The sequence below is a fragment of the Henckelia pumila genome, chromosome 3, assembly GCF_033568475.1.
Source record: "Henckelia pumila isolate YLH828 chromosome 3, ASM3356847v2, whole genome shotgun sequence".
NCBI classification, from domain to species: domain Eukaryota; kingdom Viridiplantae; phylum Streptophyta; class Magnoliopsida; order Lamiales; family Gesneriaceae; genus Henckelia; species Henckelia pumila.
Genome location: NC_133122.1, coordinates 138618308 through 138639581, shown reverse-complemented (window position 1 = coordinate 138639581; position 21274 = coordinate 138618308). Strand labels below are relative to the sequence as shown.

General features: G+C 38.8%; 2 pseudogenes; one reads left to right on the top strand and one right to left on the bottom strand.

Moving 5' to 3' along the window:
* Positions 1–559: 559 nt before the first annotated feature.
* Positions 560–18363, top strand: LOC140889609 (UDP-glycosyltransferase 86A2-like; annotated as a pseudogene).
* A 1243-nt stretch (positions 18364–19606) lies between these two features.
* Positions 19607–20840, bottom strand: LOC140889608 (NAC domain-containing protein 1-like; annotated as a pseudogene).
* Positions 20841–21274: the final 434 nt, after the last annotated feature.

The following is a 21274-nucleotide window of genomic DNA, read 5'->3' as shown; positions in this document are numbered from 1 at the left end:
CAAAATGCACATGCTTTGCATGTGCAAAATAAATGATTTTTTATGTAATTTTTTAAAATTAAATAATAGATTGAGAGGGAGGTTTATTGAGATAAAGGATAAGAAAGGGTAATTATGAAATAAAAAATTTTGGTGTCCTCAAAGTTAGTTACTATAATAGATTCAATTTTTATATAATAGTATAGATAATATTATAAGATTAAATATTATTATTTGGACCTCGTCTAGCACACGGCACACCTTATATGAATTATCAAAAGTTACACCCGTACTTTGTTGAACATTAGTTCAATTGTGAGTTATGACACGGAACGGAACCGAATCAAAAAACTTATAAAATTAAAGAATTAATATGAAATAAAAATTTCAAAAACTATATATATACATGTCTAGCTATAATATATTTTATAAGAGTTAGGTCTTCTACCATGATTTTAATCGATTTATATTTATATAATTGAAAAATGTTTTGAGAAAAGAAATGATACAAAAATCTTATATATATATATATCCTAGCTACCTCTAATTATGATCCTGATCTCTTGTGAATAAAAAAAGCATGGCGAAGCCAACTCGCAAAGCACTTCATGCTATTGTAATCCCACTTCCGTACCAAGGACATATCAATCCAGCCATCAATTTAGCAATCAAACTGGCTTCAAAGGGCATCACAGTAACCTTCATCCACACTCAATATATCCACCACACGCTTGCTAAGACGACCCTGCATAATCGCTGATGCAGGATCGTAGACGAATTGGTAACAAGACTAAACAAAATCAAAAAACAGCACCCCGACAATGACGCCAAAAACTTGTTGCGAAATTTACGCTCGCAAGCGCACGGTTGTCAAGTTTTAGTAAAAAATGAGTAAAGTGTCGATCCCACGAGGAGTAATATGAAAATATTCAATATTTATAATTAAAATAGTCCTAATTTTATTTAGAAAATTAAACTTTAGAGATTTGCTGAATAATTAAATAAATAGAAGAAATTATCAAGCTCACGCACACATAAATTTTAAGAGATTATTTATCAGAGAAAAAATAGTCTAGATGTTTTGATTTCACTTGGTCTTGACAATATTCATTCCTAAATAATCTATTTCATGAATTTTTTTCAATTAATAACCAAGAACACTTAAATTATTCTATTCCCCTCTCCCGAGCAACAAATAGAGTGTATCAATACAGTTCAATTTTAATATTCCTATTAAAAATATAGATGCAGTGATATTTATAAAACGATGTTCCTTAAAGGTTCTATTAAGGTTATATACTCTCCCGAGCTATATTAACAATTAACAGTGTAGTTTCTATTGATCTTATTCAAAATCCCGTCTCCTGAGTGCCAGATTTCAAATAAATATAACAACTCAATTTATGGCCAGTAAATTAAGAAAACATTCGATTCTAGAAACACAATTAATCTACAGAAATTCAATTCATTAAAATCAAAGATTCATGAATATGTCTCAACCAATCTACGTCGACCTCTAGACTAGAAAAGTTTAGTTCTTATTCAAATTCAAAACAAACCAAATCATGTTTAAAAATCCAAACATAATTCTACACTCAAAAGATAAATAAAGATAGAATAACAAAGCCGTAGTCTTTCTTCCGTGTCCGGTTGAAAATTCTTCGTCTTCATTCCAAGTATTCTTCAATGCTCGATCCCCCAAAATCTCATGAAATTGCGCTCTCAAAATAATTGTGTGTATGACGGCTGATAATCCTCATATGACTCAAAAAATTCCTTTTATATGCCATAAAAATCGTCCAAGATAAGCCCAAGAAAAACCCAAAAGTTTCCATAAAAACCCAGACTCCTCAAATAAAAAAATACGACGACGCGGGCGCTCAGTGGACATGCGCGGGCGCGCCTCTTTCTCGCACATTCATGCATTACACTAACTAAAAATAAAAATAAAAGAGAAAACTATAAACCTTTCTCCTCTCATTTTGAAGTATATATATATTGAGGGTTGTAGTACTTCATTTTCACATTTCTGTTTCCTTAGATGAATTTTAATGTGTTTTAACATATATAGGGTTTACTCTCGTGAGTCGTGACATGTGCCACGTGCGAGAGCATCGGTGCCAATTAATCATATTTCATGGATTTAATGGTTTCAGGCAAAAAAAAAGACCAAAAAAATAATCAACTGATAGGAATTTGATCAAACTTTGATAAATTATAAGATTAAAACCCAAAACAAGTCAACTTACAGAACTAATAATGTAGTTTTTTTCCAATGATACATAAGATTCAGGATATTATTACTGATATAACGATGTTTACATGTAAAAAAAATTGGTATAAAAGAAACATAGGATCCATATTAACTAGAGGATCAAACGTTTTATTTAATTTAGCCAACTTAATTAAGAAAAAATGCTTTTTCCAATTAAAATATATATCACATTAAAATTCAAAATTAGCATATTTCAATTGCGACTATACGGTTGAAATATTTGAGGTTGTTAGTAGCATCATATTTAATTGTCTCTTTGAGATTTTTGTATGTCAGTCGTCAAATTAAGCAAGTCATCTTCATTTCTCAAGCGTGGCCCTCATTCGTGGATATGGTGATGTGGTAAAAATAGAGAGATACATGACTGAGATTAGGGATGTAAACGAGTTGAGCCGAGCCGAGCTGAGCTTTTGAATGTTCAAGCTCGGTTTATTTATAAACGAGCCGAGCCCGAGCTTATTTAACGAATATATTCATGGCTCACGAGCTTATTCGAGCTTTTATCGAGCCTAAACGAGCTTAATATATTTAAGCTATAAATTTAAATATTCATTAAATTAATTAAAAACTAAATTATATATTTGAAAAAATATAATAATATTATTAAAATTTGTAATTTTATTCTAATAAATTAATTTTTATAAATTTTTCAATATTTTTCATAAGTAAAGTGTAAATTTATAAATTAAATATCAATACTATTATTTTTTCGTCTAAGAGATGACTTACGAGCTTGTTAACGAGCCTGTTAACGAGCATGTTCACGAGCTAATGAGCCGAATATTGTAAAGCTCGAGCTTGGTTCGTTTGCCTTAACGAGCCTCATTAAACGAGCTCGAATGAACTTTTAACGAGCCGAGACCCGAACTGTTCGCGAACTGTTCGTCTCATTTACATCCCTTACTGAGATTCAATTTCGATAACATAAAAAACCAAAAATATTGCAAAAATGCAAGTAAAACTTCAATTTTCCGTGGGATGAGTCTAGGGCTGACATACCGTACCGAAATATCGAAATTTTGGCATATCGTACCGAATTTTTTTTGATATACAGACATTTTTTCGATATACCGAATTTTTTTTCGGTATCTATACGGTATCAATATGGATTTTTTTCGTACTAAAGTTTTGGAATTTTACTATCGATATCGGTATGAATTTTTTTCATACCAATATTTATAGTAAGGTAATACGAAAAACTACCCCTAGGGATGAAAAGTGATTTTATGCCAAAAAACGTTGATTCAAATCCACTCTCGTGCTCTATGTTAAATATTTTTACATTTTCAATTAATCATTTTTTGAAATCACAAATAGTCAAAATATATACATGTCCCATTATTATTGAAGTAAGTTTTTTCATGGTGTGTATATATTAGACAATGTTAAGGAAGAAATAAGGTACCTACCTGGAATTGAGGCAATAACCACAAAAGACTTGATGGCTAATCTAAAAGAATCGGAAACAGCAACACAAGGGCAAATAATTTCAATCAAAGCATTTGAAGAGCTCAAGAAATCAGATTTTATCTTACGCAACACAGTGGAAGAACTCGAATTTCAAGCTCTCTCAGCTCTCAACCAGAAACAAACTTCTTATGCAATCGGCCTTGTAAATTTCATCCCGAATTGTACAGTACCACTTACAATCACCAAGAGTTTATGGGCCGAATCCGACTGCGAAAAATGGCTCGAATCCAAGCGTTCGGGCTTGGTTCTGTATGTCTCCTTCGGCAGCCTGGCTCAGATCAGTAAGCAAGAGATTCAAGAAATAGCATACGGGCTTCTACTTAGTGAAGTAAACTTCATATGGATAATTCGAGCCGACATCGTGAGCTTCGACGGAACTCATGCTCTACCGGATGGATTCGAAGATGATGCTAAAGATAAAGGGTTGCTTGTTTCTGTTAATATGTTTGTCTAACCAATCTAATCCGATACAATTAACCCCAAGAACAATACAGAGAAGTCTCCTTTTATGTCAATCAATTTCCCCAGCAAGATCAATAACTAAGGCAGTAAAATCAAAGCAATAAAATCAAGAACACCTATTTACGTGGTTCGGCTATAACGAGCCTACATCCACGGGAGATAGCCACTTCTTATTAAACCAACAACAAGATTCAATACACTTTGATCGATAGAACAACAAAGAACAAAATAGACTCAGATTTACAGATTCCCGGATTGAGCTTCTATCCTCAATCCCTAGCTGCTCTCTGATCTTTTCGGTCTTTCTTCTCTTTTGAATCTGCCGATTCAGCTGTGTATTCCCTTCTTGAGTTTTCTGGAGAGTTGCTTCTTGATATGAATCAATCGACCTTATTAATCTCTGTGTTTGTTATACCTCAAGAAAGAAGTCCCGAATCAGTTATAAACAAACGCCTGATCCTCAACGGCTAGCACGATTATGGGCTTCCTAATAACTACTTTATCCTTATTGGGCCCAATCACAAATAAGTCATGGTCATTGACTGTAACTTGAGTTGGCCCAAAAGATATTAGGAGTCCTTCCGAGGCCCACAAAACTTATAAGGCATGGTTTGATAGACATTTCTAAACAAATCTCCACCTTGTCTAATAACCATGGTTGATCTCCTTCCCATTCTGCTTAATAGTTACTTTACCTCCATTGCTCCAATCAAGTCTAAGCAATACTTAAACTTCGAATGAGGCAATGTCTTTGTTAGAGCATCTGCTGGATTCTCATTTGTACTGATCTTTTCCACTTTGATCTCTCATTTTCCAATTATGTCCCTGACAAAATGAAGTTTTACATCTATGTGCTTGGTTCTTTCATGGAAAGTCTGATGCTTGGAAAGATAAATGGCACTTTGGCTATCACAGTGGACCACCACTTGTTCTTGTTTCAACCCAAGCTCTGTGATCAATCCTCTTAGCCAAAGTGCTTCTTTTATAGCTTCTGTCATGGCTATATACTATGCCTATGTGGTTGAAAGAGCAACCACAGATTGTAGGTTAGCTTTCCAACTTATAGCAGTCCCATACATTGTAAACACATAGCCGGTTAAAGATTTCCTTGTATCAATGTTTCCAGCATAATCGGAATCAACAAATCCTACTACTGGTTTCTGTCCAATTTCTTGCTTTTGATACAGCAGTCCAATGCTTTCTGTTCCCCTTAAGTACCTTAGTATCCACTTAAGAGACTCCCAATGTTGTAACCCTGGATTTGCCATAAACCTAGAAACAACACTTATTGCACAAGCCAAATCTGGCCTGCTACACACCATAGCATACATTATACTACCCACTCCATTTGCATAAGATATGGATTCCATTTATTTCTTCTGATCATCTTCTGTAGGGGATTGTTCTGATGATAGCTTCATATGTTGTCCAAGTGGTGTGGTAACAGATTTGCATTCTTGCATATTGAACCTTAGCAGTACCTTGGCAAGGTAATCTCCTTGACTTAGGAACAAATTTCCTTTCTTCCTGTTTCTCTGAATTTTCATCCCCAATATCTTCTTAGCTTTTCCTAGATCCTTCATTTCAAATTCAGAATTCAACTTTCCTTTTAATTTCTGAATTCCAGCCTTGCTTTTACTTGCTATTAGCATGTCGTCAACATATAATAGAAGATATGTCTTTGAATGATCCAGCTCTTCTTTGAAGTATACACATGTGTCATAACAGCTCCTGTGGAAGTCTATTTTCATCATAAACTCATCAAATTTCATGTACCACTGCCTGGGACTTTGTTCAAAACCATAGAGAGATCGTTTGAGTAGACAGACTTTACTTTTACCTCCTGGAATAAGATAACCTTCAGGAGGCTCCATGAAAATAGTCTCCTCTAAATCACCATGAAGGAAAGCTGTTTTTTACATCAAGTTGTTCGAGCTCTAAATTCATTTGAGTGACTATGGCAAGAATCATCCTTATTGAGCAGTGTTTCACTACAGGGGAATAAATCTCATTGAAATCCACTCCTTCAATTTGTGAGTATCCTTTGGCCAACAATCTGGCTTTGAATTTGACTTTGTTTGATGCTGTAAAATCTTCTTTAATCTTATAAATCCATTTACAGCCTATGATCCTTTGATGTTTTGGTTTATCAACCAATTCCAAAGTCTTGTTGTAGAGGAGTGAATTTAGTTCTTCTTGAATTGCCAACTTCCACTGATCCTTGTGTTTACTTAGCATAGCCTCCTTATATGATGATGGTTCACCATACTCCACCTGTTCTGCTGTACTTAAAGCATATGAAACCAAATTTGCATCTGAGTATCTGACAGGAGGCCTTATTTTCCTTCTTTGTCCGTCCCTTGCTAATTTATAGGATTCCAGATTTGTCTCGGTTTGAGGTAGGACAGCCTCAGTAGCCTCTTGTTGTTCCTGAAGGTGTTGAGGTTCTACCTTGTCCATTTCCTGTAACTCCACCTCAACTTGAGCCTTATCAGTAGGGATTTCACTTTCTGCTTTAAGCTCTGCCTTTCTCAAGTTATATATCATTCTTGTTTCATCAAAGGTCACATCTCTTGAATTGAAACACCTTGGTCCAGTTGGCTCCAAGTTCCATAGTTTGTAACCCTTGACCCCTTCTGGATATCCTATGAAGATGCATTTCAAAGCCCTTGGTTCCAGTTTATCTTGCTTTATGTGTGCATATGGTAGACAACCAAATATTCTTAGATTGCTTTATGTGTGCATATGGTAGACAACCAAATATTCTTAGATTGGCATAGTTGGCTGCTGTTCCCTTCCAAAGTTCAAGAGGTGTTTTGAAGTTTAAACTACTGGAGGGACTCATATTTATCAGATATGTTGCAGTGTCTAGAGCTTCACCCCAGAAAGTCTTAGGGAGACCTGCATTCAAGATTAAGCACCGTACCCTTTCCAATAGTGTACGATTCATCCTTTCTGCCACTCCATTTTGCTGGGGTGTGTAAGGAACTGTGAAGTGTCTTGATATTCCCCTTTGTGAACACAGATCTTTGAATTCCTTGGATAAGAACACCAAACCATTATTTGTCCTTAGGAACTTGACTTTATGTCCTGATTTGTTTTCTGCCATTTCAATCCATTCCTTGAATTTTCCAGAAGCCTCATCCTTAGTTTTAAGGAGGTAAGTCCAAACCATTTTTGAGTAATCATCAATGATTGACATAAAATATCGGCTACCTCCATGAGTGTATGTAACGCCCCGTTTTTTATCTTAAATGAGTTTATTTGAGTTAATCAGTGATTACAGAGTTCTCGAGCCGGTTTGATTTTGATCAGGGTCCTTTTTTCAAATTTTGGATTTTTCAGGGACTAAACGCAAATATGGGTTTTATTAGATATTTATAAGGGAAATGTCTTGTATTATTCATTCATCACCTTCCCTTAGCCGCCTCCCCTCCATTGAAACGCCCCAAGCTTTCTCCAAGCTCCTAGATTTCAGCCCGAGCTCGATCCGGCCGTTGGAATTTATTTCTGAAGGCAGATTATCGATCACTGCAGTGAGAGCTCTGTTTTATCGTAAGTTCTTCTTCGATACGGCACATTCTAGTTTTTGGATGTTGTTAGAATCGTTCTATATTCGAGTATGTTGTTCTCTACCGAGTTATGATCGTTTATTATCTGTCGGTTTTGAAATAGAGCGACGTTCGGAATTGTTATGATTTTTGGAAGTATTATTCGAAAATGTGGGTTTTGAGATTTGTTGGGTTTGTCTTGTTGTTGTGGTTTTAGCATTGAATTGAGTTGATATCAGTATTGAACTACTGTCTGCGTTGCCGATTTGTTCAGTTTATAGCCGTTATGCCGTCGGTTTGAGTTTTGAGGGTTTTGAACCGTTTTTGAGTTGTTGAACTTGGCTTGTAAGTTGGTCTTTGTTGTTGATCAATCTCTTGTATCTGAACAGATTCGTTTGGAGTTGTCAAGCCCTGAGTTAGCAGCTGATTGATTGTTTCAGAGTTGGACGAAGATCGGTAATGAGATTTACCTTGATCCGTAGTTGTTGTTTAGATTGTATAGTTGTTGATACAATCTTTTGTTGTAGCTTTCCTGAAGTTGGAACTACTGCATTGAAAGGTAAAAGCAGTCATCGTAGCGGGATAGCATACTCGAGACTGTGGTTATCGAGTTTTCCCTTTTGAAATCACATACTTGCATCTACACTTGTTCTAGCATGAAGAACTTGTGTTTTGTTTGATTTCTTTGGCTTTTGTTAAATGGCTTATGCGTTATGTTTCTGTTATGCATTCATCTTGAGCCAATCTTGTTTTCAGCGGGCAGAACCGCCCTTTTTGTTTAGACGTTTGGGAACTATGATTGAGTGGCCTAGGTTGTAGTATTTCGCCTAGTGCTAGCATACTCATTATGGTTGCCCAAAGTCTAGAGGAGTGGGATACGTGGCACCACCTCGATTGGGAGAGTCGGTGAGTTGTTACGTGATCTCATCCTCAGGATCCCAAAAGCACAGCAGCAATCCCTCGTTTATCACATTTGATATCCCGGTTAAAAGACATGCATTTCATTACGTTGCTTTGATTTCGTTCTTGAATTGAAAGCATGTTTATCGTTATATTTCTTGATATGTTGCTTTTACTGGGAATATCGTTCTCACCGGTTATCCGGCTGTTGCTTTGTTTTGTTTGTGTGCTTGGCAACAGGTGGGGCAGGATCCAGTCAGAAGAGGCATGGTTAGCTCCGAGGGAAAGTTGTAGCAGTGAGACTCGGTTTAGAAGTCGTGTCAGCATGTCTACCTAGCGTCGTTAGAACATGTTTAGATATCGAACTTCGTTATTATGTTGTATTGACATGCAAGCTTTGCCGTGCTGTTATCATGGCATGTTATAGTTTGGAGTAGTTGTTAAACTCTAGAACTTCATGTACTAATCGAAGGAACTGCTATTTTAATGAATGTGTTGATTTGGATTGCATCGGATTGGGTGTTATCGGAGTGGCCAGCATGTTTTCTGCTGTTTTATTCTTCTGCAGGGGGGGGGGCGCCCGAGCTGCTATTTATGGCAGCCCGAGCATACCCCCATCCGGGAGCTGGGCAATGTTTCTGCCCAGGGGCGCGCTCGCGCGGCTATTTATGGCCGCCCGAGCGCGGCCCTCTAAGTTTAAAAAAAAAAAAAAATTTTTTTGTTTGTTTGGTTCTCTTTCCTTCCTTTCTTCTAGCTATTAGATCTTGGTTGTTTACTCCTTATTTAGATGTTTAGAATCGAGGTCTCACATTAAGTGGTATCAGAGCATTAAGATTCTTGGTCGAACTAGAGCGAGCGGGGTAGATCGAGTCTGTGTGCATTGACTCCTCGCATGTGTTTGAATTAATTATTGCGTACTTAATTCCATGTGAGCATGTTTTATTGTTTGAGCAGTATTTGAATTACATGGTTCTGTGATTTAAATTAATAAAGCATGATCTACTTGAGATATATCTGTTCCTGTTATCGGCTGGTATCCGGTATTTCAAGCGGTTGTAAGGGCACTGGTTGTAGCGATCGAGTACCTCGTGTCCTAACCTTTGATTATCAGATGGGTCCTCGTCGAGCGATAAACAGAAACACACCGCCAGTTATCCCTGCGACTGAGCAAGCTAGCACTGAAGTTGATCAGTTGGATGCTTCAGCGACTCCTATGGAAACCTTGCTGAAGAGGTTTCAGTCGTTCAATCCGCCATTGTTGATGGGTTCAGAAAATCCAGTTGACTGTGAGAGTTGGTTGGATGATATGGATCAGTTGTTCGATTCCATTGACTACACAGATGACCGCCGAATCAGGTTAGTAATTCATCAGCTGCGTGGTGGTGCTAAAAGCTGGTGGATCATGACAAAGAAAGCAATTGAGAGTAGAGGTACAGAGTTTACTTGGACTCTTTTTAAATCTGAGTTTTATAAGCGATTTTTCCCTATCTCGTATCGTAAGGATAAGGGAGCAGAGTTTGCAAATCTGAAGCAAGGGAATCTGAACATTGAAGAGTACGTGGCTAAGTTCGATATTCTGTTGCGTTTTGCACCGCTAATTGCCGGAGATGAAGAAGCTAAGGCAGATCAGTTCATCAACGGGTTGAACCCCGATGTCTTCACGTTGGTTAACACCAACAGGCCTAGCAACTTTGCGGATGCCATGAATTACGCAAAGGGAGCAGAAGCAGGCTTGTGGAGGCAAAGAGGTAATCAGGGGGCACCTCAGCAGTAGAGGCAGTATCAGAACCAACCATCTCAGTACCAGAACCAGCCACCTCAACATCAGAACCAGCAGCAGAGGTTTGAAGGTGGTAGCAGTGGGGGAAACAGAAAGGATCAGTACAAAGCAAGAGGTAAGCAGTTTAAGAGGCAAGGAAACAGTTCTTCCAGTTCCAGTGGTTCGAAGCAATTCGGTTCAGGACCGAGTTCTGGGTCCTCATCTTTGTACTGCAGCAAGTGTGGAGGAAGACACTCATCGGATCAGTGTGTGGGAGTCTTTGGTAATTGTAACACCTGTCAGCAACCGGGACACTTCTCTAAAGTGTGCCCTCAACGTAACAGAGATAGAGCTCAGAGTGGGAGTTCGTCTAGACCTGCAGCTCAGTCTGAGAGGCAGTCTTCTGCAGTGCACTCTTTCCAGCCTCAGCAGCAGAACCGACAAGGAGGTAACTCTAGTGCAAATCAGCCTCCGAGACAGCAAGCACGAGTCTTTTCATTGACAGAGGATCAGGCTCAGGCAGTGCCTGACGATGTCATAGCAGGTAACTATTCGATTTTCGGTTATTCTGCTCATGTATTGATAGATACGGGTGCTTCCCATTCCTTTATCTCTGAGAAATTTGTGTTATTGCATGCTTTGCCAACTGAATTGTTGCCTACAGTAGTAGCTGTTACTTCACCTTTGGGTGGAGGAATTGTTTCTGTCAGACTAGTCAGGAACTGTGAACTGTGTTTTGAAGGAAATTTGTTAGAATTCGATTGTATTGTACTTGGACTGTCAGATTTTTATTGTATTGTCGGGATAGATGCTTTAACCAAGTACAGGGCGACAGTCGATTGTTTTCAGAAAATTGTCAGGTTCAGACCTGAAATGGCAGACGAGTGGAAATTCTTTGGTAAGGGTTCTCGATCTAGAATTTCTTTGATTTCAGTGTTATCTATGACTCGTTTGCTACAGAAAGGTGCAGAAGGATTTTTGGTGTATGCCATTGATGTACTGAAATCTAGCCCAGCTTTGGTCGATATACCAGTGGTTAGAGATTTTGCAGATGTGTTCCCGGAAGATGTTCCTGGTTTGCCACCTATTCGAGAAATCGAATTCAGCATTGACTTAGTTCCAGGTACTCAACCTATTTCGAAAGCTCCTTATCGTATGACACTTGTTGAATTGAGAGAGTTGAAGGAGCAACTTGAGGATTTGATTGCCAAGGGATACATCAGACCTAGTGTATCGCCTTGGGGTGCTCCTGTTCTATTCGTTCGGAAGAAGGATGGTTCTATGCGGCTCTGTATCGACTACCGTCAATTGAATCAGGCTACAGTTAAAAACAGGTATCCTTTACCCAGAATAGATGACTTGTTTGATCAACTGCAGGGTTCTTCTGTCTACTCTAAGATTGATCTGAGGTCAGGTTATCACCAGTTGAGAGTGCGAGAGGAAGACGTTCCTAAGACAGCATTCAGGACGAGGTATGGTCACTTTGAGTTTATAGTCATGCCGTTCGGATTGACTAACGCTCCAGCGGTTTTTATGGGTTTGATGAACCGTATCTTTCAGCGTTATTTAGATGAGTTTGTCATTATTTTCATCAATGATATTCTTATCTACTCGAAGAACCGTACTGACCATGCAGAGCACTTGAGGACCGTACTGCAGATTTTGCGAGTTGAGCAGTTGTTTGCCAAGCTGTCTAAGTGTGAGTTTTGGTTAGATCGAGTTGTCTTTCTCGGTCATATTATTTCTGAAGATGGGATTTCTGTCGATCCCAGCAAGATCGAAGCGGCTATGAATTGGCCTAGACCGACATCAGTACCTGAGATCTGGAGTTTCATGGGTTTAGCTGGTTATTACCGTCGTTTCATCGAGGGTTTCTCGTCTATTGCCAAGCCAATTACCCAGCTGACTCAGAAGAATGCGCCTTTTGTTTGGACTCCAGATTGTGAGGCTAGCTTCGTTGATCTGAAGAGGAGACTGACCAGTGCTCCAATTCTTTCTATTCCGAGGGTACTGGAGGTTTCACAGTCTATTGTGATGCTTCTAACCGAGGCTTGGGTTGTGTTCTTATGCAGCATAAGCATGTGGTGGCGTATGCATCGAGGCAGCTAAAACCGCACGAGACTCGTTATCCGATTCATGATCTTGAACTAGCTGCGATCGTCTTTGCTTTGAAGATCTGGCGTCACTATCTTTATGGTGAGTCCTTCGAGATCTTTTCTGATCATAAGAGTCTTAAGTACTTGTTTTCTCAGGCAGAGCTGAATATGAGACAGAGAAGGTGGTTAGATCTATTGAAAGATTTCGACTGTGAGATCAAGTATTATCCGGGGAAGTCGAATGCAGTTGCAGATGCGTTGAGCCGAAAGCTTTGTTCTTTATCTCTTTCTACTATTGGTGTTTCTCAGTTGATCGATAATTGTTGCACTTCTGGTTTAGAGTTTGAAACAGATAGGGAGACTATCAGAGTGTTTGCTATTCAAGCCAAACCAGAGTTGTTTATTGCAATCAGAGAAGCACAGAAGTCTGAGCCGAGCATTCAGGTTTCAGTAGAGAAAGTCAGATCTGGGCATCAGTCAGAATTCCAGGTTAGAGATGACTTCTTGTTCGTGAATAACCGTATTGTTGTGCCTGATATTTCGGAGTTGAGACAGCGTATTCTCCGAGAGGCTCATTGCAGTCGGTTCAGTGTTCATCCTGGAGGTCGTAAGATGTACAACGATCTGAAGAGTCAGTTCTGGTGGAAGAGAATGAAGGGCGATGTTGCGAGGTTTGTATCTCGGTGTTTGAACTGTCAGCAAGTGAAAGCAGAGCGGAAGCGACCAGGCGGACTATTGCACAGCTTATCTGTTCCTGAATGGAAATGGGATCACATTTCTATGGATTTCGTCACGAAGCTACCACGATCCGTTCGAGGATGCGATGCCATTTGGGTAGTGATCGACCGATTGACGAAGTCTGCGTGTTTTATTCCGTACAGGATGACGTATCGTCATGATCAGATGGCTGAGTTGTATGTTAGCAATGTTGTGAGATTGCATGGTGTGCCGAAGTCGATCGTTTCAGACAGAGATCCTAGATTCACTTATCACTTTTGGCACAGTCTTCAGGGGGCACTTGGTACTCGATTGCATCTGAGTACAGCTTATCATCCTCAGACCGATGGACAGTCAGAGCGGACTATCCAGATGTTAGAGGATATGCTGCGAGCGGTAGTGCTAGACTTTGGCACTAGTTGGCAGGATTCTTTGCCTCTTGTCGAGTTTTCTTACAACAACAGCTTCCAAGCAAGTATCGGTATGGTGCCTTTTGAGGCATTGTATGGTAAGAAATGCCGATCTCCGTTGTTTTGGGATGATTTGTCCGAGTCACCAGATTTGGGACCGGATATGCTTAGAGATATGGTAGAGCGGGTTAAGATCATTCAGACCAGAATAAAGTCAGCTCAAGATAGACAGGCAAAGTATGCGAATGTCAGACGTCGACCTCTGAGTTTTGAGCAGGGAGACCGTGTTTTCCTTAAGATTTCTGCGTTCAGAGGCACCGTCAGATTCGGTAAGAGAGGGAAGTTATCTACGAGATTCATCGGGCCGTACGAGATTCTCGAGAAGATAGGCGATCTTGCCTACAGACTTGCACTTCCTCCGTCTTTATCTGGTATTCACGACATTTTTCACGTCTCTATGCTGCGAAAGTATCATCCAGATCCTTCTCATGTTCTGCAGCCTGACGAAGCCGAGTTAGACGAGACTCTGAGCTACTTTGAGCGATCGATTCAGATCCTTGATCGGAAAGAAAAGCAACTCAGAACCAAGTTGATTCCGTTGGTGAAAGTGCAGTGGAGCCGTCACGGCATCGAGGAAGCAACTTGGGAGACAGAGTCTAGCATGAGACAGCGTTTTCCAGAGTTATTCGGATGACGTGAGTTCTTCTTACTGTCTTTAGTTCTTTATTCAATCTTATGAGTTGTGGTTCTCTTTGATTTCGAGGACGAAATCTCTTCTTAGTGGGGGAGAATTGTAACGCCCCGTTTTTATCTTAAATGAGTTTATTTGAGTTAATCAGAGATTACAGAGTTCTCGAGCCGGTTTGATTTTGATCAGGGTCCTTTTTGCAAATTTTGGATTTTTCAGGGACTAAAACGCAAATATGGGTTTTATTAGATATTTATAAGGGAAATGTCTTGTATTATTCATTCATCACCTTCCCTTAGCCGCCTCCCCTCCATTGAAACGCCCCAAGCTTTCTCCAAGCTCCTAGATTTCAGCCCGAGCTCGATCCGGCCGTTGGAATTTATTTCTGAAGGCAGATTATCGATCACTGCAGTGAGAGCTCTATTTTATCGTAAGTTCTTCTTTGATCCGGCACATTCTAGTTTTTGGATGTTGTTAGAATCGTTCTATATTCGAGTATGTTGTTCTCTACCGAGTTATGATCGTTTATTATCTGTCGGTTTTGAAATAGAGCAACGTTCGGAATTGTTATGATTTTTGGAAGTATTATTCGAAAATGTGGGTTTTGAGATTTGTTGGGTTTGTCTTGTTGTTGTGGTTTTAGCATTGAATTGAGTTGATATCAGTATTGAACTGCTGTCTGCGTTTCCGGTTTGTTCAGTTTATAGCCGTTATGCCGTCGGTTTGAGTTTTGAGGGTTTCGAACCGTTTTTGAGTTGTTGAACTTGGCTTGTAAGTTGGTCTTTGTTGTTGATCAATCTCTTGTATCTGAACAGATTCGTTTGGAGTTGTCAAGCCCTGAGTTAGCAGCTGATTGATCGTTTCAGAGTTGGACGAAGATCGGTAATGAGATTTACCTTGATCCGTAGTTGTTGTTTAGATTGTATAGTTGTTGATACAATCTTTTGTTGTAGCTTTCCTGAAGTTGGAACTACTGCATTGAAAGGTAAAAGCAGTCATCGTAGCGGGATAGCATACTCAAGACTGTGGTTCTCGAGTTTTCCCTTTTGAAATCACATACTTGCATCTACACTTGTTCTAGCATGAAGAACTTGTGTTTTGTTTGATTTCTTTGGCTTTTGTTAAATGGCTTATGCATTATGTTTCTGTTATGCATTCATCTTGAGCCAATCTTGTTTTCAGCGGGCAGAACCGCCCTTTTTGTTTAGACGTTTGGGAACTATGATTGAGTGGCCTAGGTTGTAGTATTTCGCCTAGTGCTAGCATACTCATTATGGTTGCCCAAAGTCTAGAGGAGTGGGATACGTGGCACCACCTCAATTGGGAGAGTCGGTGAGTTGTTACGTGATCTCATCCTCGGGATCCCAAAAGCACAGCAGCAATCCCTCGTTTATCACATTTGATATCCCGGTTTAAAGACATGCATTTCATTACGTTGCTTTGATTTCGTTCTTGAATTGAAAGCATGTTTATCGTTATATTGCTTGATATGTTGCTTTTACTGGGAATGTCGTTTTCACCGGTTATCCGGCTGTTGCTTTGTTTTGTTTGTGTGCTTGGCAACAGGTGGGGCAGGATCCAGTCAGAAGAGGCATGGTTAGCTCCGAGGGAAAGTTGTAGCAGTGAGACTCGGTTTAGAAGTCGTGTCAGCATGTCTACCTAGCGTCGTTAGAACATGTTTAGATATCGAACTTCGTTATTATGTTGTATTGACATGCAAGCTTTGCCGTGTTGTTATCATGACATGTTATAGTTTGGAGTAGTTGTTAAACTCTAGAACTTCATGTACTAATCGAAGGAACTGCTATTTTAATGAATGTGTTGATTTGGATTGCATCGGATTGGGTGTTATCGGAGTGGCCAGCATGTTTTCTGCTGTTTTATTCTTCTGCAGGGGGGGGCGCCCGAGCTGCTATTTATGGCAGCCCGAGCATACCCCCATCCGGGAGCTGGGCAATGTTTCTGCCCAGGGGCGCGCTCGCGCGGCTATTTATGGCCGCCCGAGCGCGGCCCTCCAAGTTTAAAAAAAAAAAAAAAAATTTTGTTTGTTTGGTTCTCTTTCCTTCCTTTCTTCTAGCTATTAGATCTTGGTTGTTTACTCCTTATTTAAATGTTTAGAATCGAGGTCTCACAGTGTAGGTTTTTGAGGGACCCCACAGATCCGAATGGATGTACTTTAAAGGTTTGGAGGCAGTGTGTTTGCCTTGACCAAACTTAACTCTCTTTGCCTTCCCTAAAATGCAATAATCACAGAGTTCAAGTCCTTGAATCTTATCCCAACAAAGAAGTTCTCTTTTAGATAGTTCCATCATGCTTTTTTCACTCAAGTGACCAAGTCTCATATGCCAAAGACTTGACTTGTCTTGAGCTTCATGAACTATGACTGATCCTCCTATTACTGTTTTTGCTTGTAAGACATACAAAGAGTTCACCCTCTTCCCTTTCATAACTACCATCGAACCCTTGGAAACTTTCATCATTCCAGCTTCAGATTTGAAAGAGTATCCATTTGATTCCAGTGTACCTAAAGAGATTAAGTTTCTCTTTAGCTCTGGTACAAATCTAACATCCTTGAACAATCTGTTCATCCCATAATGCATTTGTAACCTAATAGTTCCAATTCCCTTGACCTTACAAGACTTATCATTCCCTAGTAATACCATACCCTGATCTGTTTTTGTTAATTGTTCAAACCACGACTTTACTGGACACATGTGGTAAGTACAACCTGAATCTAGTATCCAAGCATTCTTCATATCATTTTCTGCCACTACAAGTGCTTCTGCTGTATCATACTCATCGGATGCCAGAGCCACTTCCCCATTATCATCTTGTCTTTCAAACACCATTTTCTTTTTTTCTGGACAGTCCCTTTTAAAATGTCTCTCCTTGTGACAAGTAAAGCATTTGTATCTGGTTTTACTCTTTGATCTAGGCCTGGACTTAACTGTTCTTTGAACCCTCTTTTCTGCTCTGCCCCTCACATTAAGTCCTTCTCCAAGAGACATTCCAGTGAGTTGAATCTTCCTTTGCAACTCCTTTGATTGAATAGCTGATTGAACTTCTTCCAAAGAGATAGATTGATCTCTTCCACACAGCATAGCATCCTTAAAGTTTTCATATGATTTGGGCAGTAAAATAAAAGCAATAAAATCAAGAACACCTATTTATGTGGTTCGGCTATAACGAGCCTACATCCACGGGAGATAGCCACTTCTTATTAAACCAACAACAAGATTCAATACACTTTGACCGATAGAACAACAAAGAACAAAATAGACTCAGATTTACAGATTCCCAGATTGAGCTTCTATCCTCAATCCCTAGCTGCTCTCTGGTCTTTTTGGTCTTTCTTCTCTTTTGAATCTATCGATTCAGCTGTGTATTCCCTTCTTGAGTTTTCTGGAGAGTTGCTTCTTGATATGAATCAATCGACCTTATTAATATCTGTGTTTGTTATACCTCAAGAAAGAAGTCCCGAATCAGTTATAAACAAACGCCTGATCCTCAACGGCTAGCACGATGATGGGCTCCTAATAACTACTTTATCCTTATTGGGCCCAATCACAAATAAGTCATGGCCATTGACTGTAACTTGAGTTGGCCCAAAAGATATTAGGAGTCCTTCCGAGGCCCACAAAACTTACAAGGCATGGTTTGATAGACATTTCTCAACAGTTTCCATGGTGTGATCAGATTAAAGTTCTTTCGAATCCCGCAGTTGGGGTGTTCTTGAGTCATTGTGGCTGGAATTCGGTAGTCTGGTGCGGCGTTCCGATGATTTGTCATCCGTTTATATTCGATCAACCTACGAATAGGAAGTTGATAGTTGAAGATTTTAAGTTTGGAATTGATCTTTCAGATGGAGTTTCGGTTCATAGGGAAGAAGTTGCGGAAAAGATCAAGAATCTGATGAGTGAAGCTGTAAGATTGAGGCTGAGGTAGGAAGTGGATAAAGCAAAGATAATGTTGCATAATGCAATACAAGTTAATGGATCCTTTGACAGAAATTTGGAGCAATTCATTCAGGATTTGGAGAACAAAATTTGTTCTTGATATTGAGTCCAAACTTTAAAAGTTAGGTCCTTCCACCAATTGAGTGTGTTCAGAGTTAGTTTGTTTGTTTTTTTTAATTAGCCGCTCATAATATCCTTATAAATTTATAATACAAGGAAATTATATAATTTTTTGTGGTACGATTTTTTTTTATATACTCATGATCATGTAAGAAATAAATTTGCATTTTGAGTAATGTAACTTGAATTTATTTTTTATTTTTATCATGTTATCATAAGTTGTTATTTTTTTTAGTCTTGTAATTTGCATTTTTTCACTTTTGGTCTTAGTTCGATCGAAGTTCATCATTTTTTTTTGATAAAAAAGAGACAACAAATGAAAAAAAAGGACATACAAGTCAAATGACAAAAATTATATTGACAAAAATATGTAAATTACAAACTAAAAAAAATAAAAAAAATTCACCATGAGAGGAACAAAAATTGAAAAAGAATAAAAATCCAAGTACATGATTAAAATGACAAATTATCGGTTAACATGACTAAAAATAGACAATAAAAATTACAAACATAAATTCCCTAAAATATGGTCAAATAATGATGCTTATAAAATATTATAAACAATCTTTTTATATGGTTAATTTCTTGCCGGTTCAGAGACAATATTGATGTTGTTTTGCTGAATCGAATGCCCGGGCTGTCAGGGTAGCTAGGTGGGCTTGACGAGTTAGCCGGGCTGGTAAGGATGGTGAGTGATATTTTTTCCCTGGGTAAAGATGATCTGCACACAAGGGAAATACAGCAAAAACACATTAGTGGGGCGCTGGAATATTTTTCGGCGGGGCTACTCCGATGCTTAAGTTAGATTCAGAAATAGAGTGGGCTTAAAGAAAAATGATAAGTATAGTGCTTTTTGGGGTTAAGATGAACGTACCTTTATTTATACATGTGGTAAGGTATTTGTAGGCCTTGGAGTGAAAGTTCCACTCCGCAATTTCTAGATAATGATCACGATCTGAATCGTGGGTACGAGCACGTATACCTGTTCCGCACGATCAAGCCAGGAGGATCGGGGTTATGATAACGTGGGGATCGTGCCCCTGAAAAATAGGCGTTGACTGGGTCACGAAGACTTGGTCTTTCCAGCCTCCTACATCCACCTGGGATGGGCTATGTCTTTAATCCCGAGCTACTGACACAACCCTTCCATCCTTATTTTCTACAAAAAAAAAAAAACAACCCTTACACCTATGCTTTCCCGGGATCTTGATGCTCCTGCTCTCTCACTTTTCCGAGGGCCAGCCCTTTTCTTGAACATTGAAGGACAAATTGTACGAGTTTTCATGCATAAGTTGGGAGATTGAATTTATGTAATCGAAATCCCACAAGTGATCGGTTAGCGAAAAGTTTCTTGGAAATAACTTTTGAGGTACTTGAGGCTCATTATTGCTACTTTGGATTTGAGTTATCAATGTGTTCTCAACTCTTTGATCATCGTTTTTTTCCCAAGTTCTTCTTCTTGTAGATCCTACATAGCACCCAATCGTCCAACTAAAACATTAAATACGACAAAAGATCAAATCGCGTGAGTTAAGATCTGCTAGTATATATATATTATAAAGTTTAAAACGACTCAGAAAGAAGTCGTTAGGTTACCCTCATAGATCCATTTTGCTTGTGAGGTAGCGATCTCGAGTCACTCAATCGATACTCGTGCATGATCCAATCAGTCTTGATACCTTTGGGTGGCTTGCCCTTGTAGAACACAAGGGCTTTCTTGATCCCACCGTAATTTGATCCACTGTAGATGGCTTTATCTGTGCCCGTGGCTTTCCAATACCCGGAAACCGCGGCTCGATTCGGGGGCACCCCGTTCGAGTACTTCCTGTCCCGCGGGGTGAAGAAGTATCATTCGTTCTCTCCAACTTCGGCTTTCTCTACATATGATGGAAGGTGGAAATATATATGTTAATATCAACATAATTCCATTTTATATACATATATGCCATATATTTGAATTTCAAAATTTTATTTATAATAATTTTGGGGTTCATTTCAACCTACCTATACATGCATTATCCCCATAATGGATTTAAGATCCTTATTTATTAATACATGCGGGGTCCATTAAAAACCCAAAATAGAAAAATATTTATTATAACCAATAAAAAGAGATCCACATGATATGTATGGCCAAAATCAATAATTGCTCACTCTACAGACAAATATAATATTCACAATAACTAATGTTAACGAATATCTTTAAATAGCTTAATCAACAAGATTAAAGTTTTAGACTAAAGTACGAGTTTTGAATATATATTACAAATTAATACACACTAACCAGGTAATTCCCAAGGATCAAATTTGTAGATATCAACATCGGGAATGATATTGGAAACAGGGCATGGCCTGGATCGATGTAGCCTGGTTTCGGAGATAACACATAATTAATTCTTCATCAGTGGGATAAAATCTAAATCCAGGAGGAAGCTCGTTGCAATTTCTTCCTACCATTTTCTAATTTCTTTTGCGTGAAATGAGTTGGTAATAGAAAAAAAAAACCCACAAAAATGACAAAGTATAGAGTTTCAAACATATAATTTATATTAATTTTTGGGTTCTTTGGTTGGTTGGAGGGAAGTGGTGGGGTGGGTATTGGAGAGAAGAAGAAGAAGAATAAGAAGAAGAAGAAAAAGAAGAAGAATGCTAAGATGAGGAGAAGAAGGGGAGTGTTTGAAATGTTTACAAGGAGAGGGCTGGCTGTTTTATATTGGAGGGTTTTTTTTTGTCTTATTATGTAAGCATTATTATTATCATTACATCATGGTTTTTACGATCATATATATCCTAGTAGTATTATATATGTATGTTTACGTAATGGACGACCGGAGATACCTATGCAGAGGTCTGCGTTTGATCTTTGCATACTTCGCCTGTCTGTCCTGAGC